Genomic DNA, 9,868 nt, shown 5'->3' with positions numbered 1-9,868 from the left:
ACATGAACCTTAACGTAATATGTGTGTTATCCTGTATTGAAGTTGTTCACCTGGGATGAACTTCGAGTTATCTAGATCATTGGGATGTGAACCGTAACCTGAAGTCTGGTTCTTACCATTGTGTAAGTGCATTAAGTGTTCAAAAAAATTAAACGGTTTTATCCTTTAATTGCTTATCCATCAATATTGCTGAATCTGCTCTATTGTTTGTGTGTATGTTATCACGAAGATGTCCGGGATGAACAATGTCACTGCATGGCCCTCCGGGTTATTATCTGACTTCAGGAACGGACTAAACTAACGAACACTAAAATTATATCACTATGTGTCATGTTCCAACATACTCGGCACGAACCGAACGTTTCATGGACACCATTCAATAAATAATTTATCAAAATTCAGATTAAAAACAATTTAAACGTTTACATACAAATATTCAATCGGATTGAAACGAAAGCATAGTCAAAATACATTTTGTACACGTTTTGCAGAAGAATGCATGAGAAGGTTTGACAATTTTAATAACATGTATATAAAAATATATTGTTTATGAAAACTTGTTTAAAAATGCAGAATAATATCTTAACATTTATGCATAAACACGATGATTTTTGCAAAAAAAAGAAATGAGAAAGAATGGACGAAGGAGTATGGATGAAAACGGAGATAGAGAGAGTGAGAATACATGTACGATTAATGATAGTTGGGAACATATACCATTTGGTGGTCAGGCCAAGGAATATAGCATGAACAAAAGCGCTTCGAGTCTTGTTCACAGTTTTGAAGATTTTGGAGTTGCTCTCGTTGTTTACGGTGGGATCACCATTGGGAATGAAATCAATGTTAATTTCTGTGATTCCAGACATATCACAAATAATTGTTTGTTGAATATCCGTGTACAAGGGACAATGCAGGAAGAAGTGAGAGCTGCTACAAACTTTATCACATTCACAAAGAGCAGAATTTATCATGTTTTTTTTTGCAAAACAGGTGATAGTTTGGGGACTACAACTCGTACGCAATCGAATGTGAAATATCTGCAAACGACAGCTACCGTCGTAATAGTTTGAAGGGCATGCTGAAGATTGACTAGAAAGAGATCGCTTGGAAGAAGCAATAGAAGGGATATCCCGCACATTCTGAGAAAGTTCATTTCATGTACGTAGGGCAGCGTGTTAGCTGGACGACTGTCAGAGGACAAGTAAAACAGGGTGCTGCTGCTGGAAGCAGGAGGCTTTTACGATGAAAATCCTGTTTCCACGTTCCATTACGCTGGCTAGATATCGAACAAACGGAACATGACTGGACATATTACACACCGCCACAGAAAAACTCATGTCTCGGCATGATAGAGAACAGGGCGTTTTGGTCCATGGTCGTGTACTAGGAAGTTCGACTGTGTTCAACGCCATGCAATATACAAGAGGAAGCCGTTACGAGTATGAACAGGAGGCAGCGAATGGAACTGGAGGCTGGAACTTCAATGGTGTATGAGCTTCTAACGTCACTATACCGTCACAGCCGCGGGCCATTGACTGTTTACTCAGACCGTTTTACAGAATTGACCGATTTGTACATGAAGGCTGGTCAAAAACTAGGCTATGCCATTACCGATTACAACGGGGCTAGCCAAAGGGGGCTTTCATAGAATACATTTTACAGGTAATAATAGTAATAATAATAATAACAACTTTATTTAACGAAGGTTACATACTAAGTGTACAATCATTACAGACATACTACTTATTTCCAGCATGGCATTCACACAAAAAGTATTACAAAAACACATATACTAACTTACATATTAAGCAACATACAAAACATACAATCACACTAACACTATCATACATTTCTCATGTAATTCAACATAATTATACATGTATTCAACATTTCTTCAACAAACACAACTCAGTTTAATATGATGATCATAAATTACAATAATTTCATCCTGTAAATAATGTAGATATATTCAGTAATACTACATTCAATCAATATATTTTCAACATTTACACATTTGGTAGTATCCTTTACAAGTTGTTGCAAGAATGTCATATACGTACATTAACACAATTCATGTAAACAATGAACTATTTATTATAATGTGAATTAATTAAAGTGTCAAGATTTATTTTTCATAAGTGATAATATTATTCTGCCAATAGAAAGGGTGTTCGGGACAGTACTGGGTTAACTGTCCTTGGACGATCAGGCAAAAGATTAAATCTCGATATTTCATTACATTCGTTTGTAACGAAGATCGACATTCAAAATAAAAAAGGAGGTGGTGTTTATTTCATTCATAATGGCCGAAAGCAATATGATCGAGCGAGAAAAGAAATTATTTTATCAGGCGGTGCAATCAAATCACCGCATATTTTAATGCTGACGGGGGTTGGTCCAAAGGAGCAACTAAGCAAACATTTTATGTCGGCCCGATATGGAAACAATACTTATGTGAAAATCTACAGAAACACTTCATCGGCCCGACATCGGCATTTACATCGGGCCGATGCCGGATGTGCAACACGGCTCAACATCGGGCCGATGTCGGCATATTGGCGACGTTTAGCCAGCATAATGCCGAGACTTGTCAGCTGACTTGTCATGCTCAATGACATCAGAACATGAAAACAAGGTTTTACATCGGTTGGTCTTCGGAGAGAAAAATAATAATGTAAAGAAAACCTAACCCAACAGGCATATTATATACTCACAAAGTCCTGCATAAGAAAAGAAGCTATTTGATCTCACAAATTTTTTATTATCATTGCTTTAAATATTCAAACAATAGGGCTATCACAGAATGTGGATACTACCCCTGAACAGTATGTATTATCAAAATGTACAAGTTATAATACACATACATGCCATAATATATACACATTGTCACTGCATAAACAAACAAACAAAATAAGAAATAAGAATTATTTCATTGAACAATACTTATCTTAAGCTCCTGCATTAAACATTAAGGGTTCAACATAAGATTGTTTATTATTAAAATTATTATTATTTCATCCCGGTGTTCCAGGGATGCACTCAGCCACCTGAGCCTGTCATTTCCCTCCTTATTTCACTTCCACCATCTCTGTATGATGCTGTCCTCATCCAGTCCGCACATTTCTCTCGTACCTCTCGAACGAAAAACGACGGAATTTCACGACAGCCTCTGGAATAAGTGCATACATGTGCTATTAACACAGAGGTAGAGATAAGGTTTTTTTCAGGATATGAGTATGTACAAAAATGCCTTTACAAGGAATTGGCTATTTTAAATTCTAAATTGTTTTTTTTTTTTGGCGCCGCACTGAAGTCCGCGCCTATTATGGAATGGGAATTTATTTTAGTTAGTGGTGGGAGCGTTTTTTAATTTGATTGACAGTTGGGTTTTATTGTTATTTTATTAGGTTAAAAATGCAAATAGATGGCGATTGCATGGGTGTTGAAAATGCTATTTATGGTTGAATAGATTGTCTTTAATTTATCTTCAAAACATTATTTAGGAAGAAAGACAAATAAGTTTAATTACTGTTCCCGATTCGTTTACGTTTTCCGATTGGTTACCTGTAATCATGTGCCGGAAATGTAAAATGTGTGGACCGGTAATTATGGGAATGTGAATAATTATGTTTTATTTTGTTTTGTTATATGTTTACTGCATTGATAAACCATAAGGTAAGCTGTTTTCTTTAGTTTAATCGATATCGGAAAAAATGTTCACCTAACTTTATTTGTTAATGTGTTGAAAGTGACATTAGTAAAATTTCATTACGATTGCCCCCGAGCTGTTTTATTTTTAGAACACTACACAGTGCGCACAATATAGATTTCCTGTTATATATATTGTTACTATTTATGTTTGCAACTTTCAGACGAAATGATAATGTTTATTAAAGTACTTTAATTGTTATTAATTGTTAAATTGTTATTTCATATGACCCCTTCATGATGAATCCCCAATATAGAGAGGAAACTTATTCCTCCCCCCCCCCCCTGTCCGGGGCAATGATGGTAAAGCACAACGTGAGGAAGTGCAGTGCACGATAACTATAGCTGTATTTCAACTAATTACAAATTTTTGCCCTTTGCCGCTTTTTTTACCAGGGCGTTTCTTTAAAACTACTTACGTTATTGCAATAAAACTTGTATATGGATAGGTGGCAATGACAAAAAGTACAGTGCACAAGCACCCTAATTCTGGCATGTTCATTAATGTACCACCCCAATGAAATCATAAAGAGCCTTAATACCTTTCCCTGCGTGTCATGCAAAAAAACAAAACAGTTTGAAATTAAAAATCGAAGGGGTATAGCGGCTGAAAGGGGTTAATATGCTGTCCGTTATCCATCGACCTGACCGAAAAGACTCGAATACATCCAGGTAACTTTTCTAATCATGTTTTTAAAACATACCAAACAGTATATCAACATGTTCTTTTGCACAAAGTCTATATCAGGATTTGATATGTGTGAAATGTGGTCGAAATAAGCATAGGACTTAGACGTAAAACATTATGTTGCATGACCAGTCAGGCTACTTAAATGTGCTATGGCTAAAACTAAAAAAAATCATTGCATGCTGTTGATTACGCAAATATTGATTATTTTCAAAATAAATTTCCATCTACATGTATATCTAATCCTTTGTACAATATTAAAGCTGACGAGTCAACAACAAGAACCGCAATACATAGTACCACACACTAGCAATACATAGTACCACACACTAGCAATACATAGTACCACACACTAGCAATACATAGTACCACACACTAGCAATACATAGTACCACACACTAGCAATACATAGTACCGCACACTAGCAATACATAGTACCACACACTAGCAATACATAGTACCACACACTAGCAATACATAGTACCACACACTAGCAATACATAGTACCACACACTAGCAATACATAGTACCACACACTAGCAATACATAGTACCACACACTAGCAATACATAGTACCACACACTAGCAATACATAGTACCACACACTAGCAATACATAGTACCACACACTAGCAATACATAGTACAACACACTAGCAATACATAGTACCACACACTAGCAATACATAGTACCACACACTAGCAATACATAGTACCACACACTAGCAATACATAGTACCACACACTAGCAATACATAGTACCACACACTACCACACACTATTCGATACATAGTACCACACACTATTCGATACATAGTACCACACACTACCACACACTATTCGATACATAGTACCACACACTATTCGATACATAGTACCACACACTATTCGATACATAGTACCACACACTATTCGATAATTGTATTCGTGTTTAAAATTATATTTTATTGGATGGCAGTATTTGCCGTACATATGATTCCGTAAATCAATAGTCAGCTTCATTGATATCAATCAGAGGAGGCTTGGCCAGTACACAAAATCAGATATTAGCGAGGAACGAGAAAGGATTAGTAGTATGCATTTCCAAAATAAACTGATAAAACCATTGAATTTGGTAATTTCATCCTACTAGCCTTAAGTCATCACTAAATGTTAATTGTACAGGCGTGGACCCAAAATGCAACGTTTTAACACGAAACTGAAACAAATTCACATAGTTATAATCAATTATTTATTTGCAAAAAGACATGTCGTAAAAGTTTCACTAATATTTGAATGTAAGTTATTACTTATTCGCCCTCGTCTTTTTTCTCAATAACCTACGTAACTATTGTTACGTAGGTTATTGAGAAAAAAGACGAGGGCGAATCGCTATAGTTGTATAGATTCAAATATGAGTTTTATTACACTTATGTTAGACGTACTGTTAAACTGTACTTTTGAGTGTCAGTCATGAATCAAGCAAAACGGATAATTGTATTATTGATCACAAAAAAGGCGACACTTTACTGACATTCATTCTAAATAAAAGTAAAATACTGTTGCACAAATGATTAAATGGAGAATGTCATATTATAGGTATATATGGAAACTCGAATTCAACTAATGGCCGAAAGATTTTCATACAAAAACATACATGCAATCGATACTTTGACAAAAAACAACAACATTAGTTTACTGTCCTTCCTTTTAGTCTTTTTTCAAACTGCTTCACTGTGTTTCTTCCCCGAATCATATCCGCAGCCCTTTCTGCAACCATGATCGTAGGAGCATTGAGATTTCCGGACATCACATTGGGGAAAATCGAGGCATCGACGACTCGAAGGTTTCGTATCCCGATAACTTTCAGTGTAGGATCAACTACAGAGTGGGGCTGGTTTGCAGAGCCCATTCTGCACGTCCTGCAGTGATGGTACTCAGTAAGCGCCAAGTGTCGGACTACGCATTCCCAGTAAGCATCCGTCCTAAACTCATACTTGGAGCAAATGGAGAGTTTCATACGATTAACGTCTGCGCCCAAGCGCTTCATTGCTGGTGTTTCTAACATTTTCTCCCATATACGGATACCTCCTATGACTGTAGCCATATCACGATCGTCGGTGAAGTATTTTGGGTCAATGACCGGATAGTCAAAAGGGTCAGCGCTTTTAAGTGTTATCTGACCTCTACTGTAAGGTCTTGCAGTACAAATGTCCGTAGTAAATCCATGTTGCTCTGAATCTTGGGATAAGTACTCTTTGGCTATCTCTTCTTTTATATTGAACACATTGTCTCGAAAAAGGAGTGAGAAGAAAATGATTTGAATATCTGGGTAAGTGTACCCGTGTTTCTTTTTGTCGAGATGTAAAAAATGCTGAAGTTTCTAAACCAGCAGTTGCTAGAAGTCCTTGTCCGAATAGCGCATGTTTAAGTTTAGTCCAAGTGCTTTCAACAAGTGGTGGTGTTATGGACATTGGTTAATTGATGTTGGAAAAGAGAAAGATCATTTGATGATCTTGAAGATTTTGTCCAACAGGTAAGTCTGCAATTGCAGGTATTTTTAAACTTCGAAGATGGTCTTTCGGCCCAATGCCTGAAAGCATTAAAATCTTTGGAGAGTTCACAGCCCCTGCTGAGAGAATGATTTCCTTTCTGGCTTTCACAGACCTTTTCCGGTTATCACTGATAAAGAATACACCCTCTGCTCGTTTATTTTGGATGTATATCTTTGTTACAAAACTATGTAAAGATACATCAAGTTACTTAAGTGTTTCTTCCCGATGTATTCTAATCCTGTACTACTTCTAACACCATTTCTTATGAATTTTTGAACGGTACTGAAGCCATACTGGTTACGCCCATTGTAGTCAGTTATTTCGTATCCCATTGTTCGCCAACTTTTAAAATCAACTTGTTAAGGTCGGTTACGTGACCATATGAAACACCAATGGGTCCACCAGTGCTATGATACTTCGAGGTCTTCAATTCTTCAATCAATATATCCTCTGATTTAAGAAAGTACGGAAGCACATCATTATAGCTCCATCCGGTACACCCTGCTGCCGCCCATTCGTCGTAATCAAACGGGTTTCCGCGAGTTTATTGCATACCGTTTAGCACGCTTGTTCCACCCAGCACTTTTCCTCTAGGCCAATAGCTCCGCTCCTCTTTCAATCCAAGACTAGATGACGTCTGTGGCTCCATATAAAACTCCCAGTCGTAGGTTGTGTTTAATACGGTAGGCCATAACAAGGGTATGTGAAAACGATCACTTTCATCGTAATGGCCACCTGCCTCTAGGAGAAGGACAGTCTTCTCAGAATCTTCGGCAAGTCTCGTGGCCACCACAGAGCCGGCTGACCCAGCACCGATAACGACGTAGTCATATTCAGCATCAGGATGTCCACTGATCACATTTCTTCTACTGCCATTATTCCTTTTATAAAATGCATAATAAATGGTTACAGACACAACTGCTAATATAAAGCTTTGTACTAACATCATATTTTCAATATCAATATGCCAAATATGAAACCGTGTTTTTATAGCCTTATATGATTTAATGTTCTGCACCATTTATCTTCGCCGGAGTGTGGGTATTCGTTTAACTTCAGCGATAGCGATTAACAACTGAGGTAAATCCTTAGACCTAGATGAAGTTATTGGCGCCGCACTGAAGTGCGCGCCTATTATGGAATGGAAATTTATTTTAGTTGGTGGTAGGAGCGGTTTTTAAGTTGATTGACAGTTGGGTTTTACTGTTATGTTATTATGATTAAAAAATGCAAATGGGTGGTGATTGCATGGGTGTTAAAAATGCTATTTATGTTTGAATAGATTGTCTTCAATTTATCTTCAAAACATTATATCAGAAGAACGACAAATAAGTTTAATAACTGTTCCCGATTCCAGGGATGATAACAGAGCCAAGTTGCCAATCCTGAAAATGTCTGCGTGGGGTTCAGGGGGCCGCTCAAGGCCACCGATGGGTCCAGGGCAAAGCCCTGGTGGGGGGACAAGGGGGGGCGAAGCCCCCCGAAGCTTTCCGTATTTCAGGGATTCTAATACCCTTTTTTGCCTTAGAATAGTGTTCAAGGAGTACATCTTTCGGTTTGGTAGATAAAATTATGTTCAACACGAGACATCCACAATCAGAACAATTATCAGGAATCTTAGCAGTGAAGTTTAACACAGTTGTCTTTAAACAAAGTTAAATTTACTCTTTTTTTACCTGAAGTCACAGGCATTAGACATGTACCTGACATTTTGGTTCAGTTGTTCACTTCCCATAAAACTCAACTGGCTATTATCAAATGCCTGTGTATGAACAGTCTACACTGTGGGATGTTTGATTTATAATAATGAACAACATATCAATTATCATGCTTGCAAATGTTTATTGTAAAAGTGTTATTTATTCAATTTTTATGTATCATAAGAGTATTTATTCCATTTTCTGCACATTTGATGAGAATTTAATGTTATTAATTATGATATATATTATTACAAGTAATATCCAAACGGGACTTAAATGCTTTGGCAGCGTAGCCGCTGTGGACATGGTGGACTTTGACGTATTCTGGTCCCCAAGCCAGATTTTTTCCCCTCATGGTGTTACATGAGTCCAGTAGCACACAAACTAGATTGTCCCACAGCAGTTCAAGTCTCTCAAACAGCCTTTCAAATTCTATGAAAATTGATTCAGAATCAGCCCTTATGATTTTTAAGGAGGCCAAATGTCTCAACACTATTTCTTTCCATATGCCAGAAAAATAGCTGCAACAGTTTTCTCATTGTTTGTGTTTGTTGACTTGTCTTAGTTGAAACAAAACCGAGATCCATTAACTCCTCCACATGTTCATCATTGAAATGGCTAGCCACTCCGTAAGTCATCTTGTATGATGCTGTACACCTTTGAATTTTAATTCGCTGAGAGCTTTTGTATCTTTGGCAAGTGTCTTAAATAAGACACACTACTGTGGTGCCAGGGAGCATGTTCAGCCATAAATCCAAGTATCATGACCTCTCGATTGAATTGTCAGTCATTGACAGGAACAACTGGATGCACTGGCTGAGGTGTCTATTCATCCCTGACTTTTGTAACCATACAGGTAAACATACCTGGAAATACAAATTACAACAATAGAATTTAAATCTCACTCAAACTGGGTCCTCAAGAAGTTTTGTTGAACTGTCTCAAATAGAAAATAAAATGACTGCCTCTGCGTAATATATATTACTACTACAAAATATTTATTCATTTTTTTTAAATTTGAACCAAACCAATTTTCATTTGAACCTCCCATTACGGTCAACAATGCTTCAAACATTATGAGAATAATAAAGAAACGGTTTACAGCGTAAACTTCAATCGGCCAAATAAAATTTGTAAAATAAAAACCGATTATTATGACACAATCCGAATCAGGATGTCCGAAATAATGCTACATGCGCAAAATTCATTCTCAGTTTGATCAATTTCTATTAAATTAAAA

General features: G+C 36.9%; 1 pseudogene; it reads right to left on the bottom strand.

Moving 5' to 3' along the window:
* Positions 1–6,063: 6,063 nt before the first annotated feature.
* Positions 6,064–7,877, bottom strand: LOC128215293 (glucose dehydrogenase [FAD, quinone]-like; annotated as a pseudogene).
* Positions 7,878–9,868: the final 1,991 nt, after the last annotated feature.

This window comes from Mya arenaria, chromosome 13 (genome assembly GCF_026914265.1).
Source record: "Mya arenaria isolate MELC-2E11 chromosome 13, ASM2691426v1".
Classification (NCBI taxonomy): domain Eukaryota; kingdom Metazoa; phylum Mollusca; class Bivalvia; order Myida; family Myidae; genus Mya; species Mya arenaria.
This window is presented reverse-complemented; position numbering and strand designations above follow the sequence as displayed.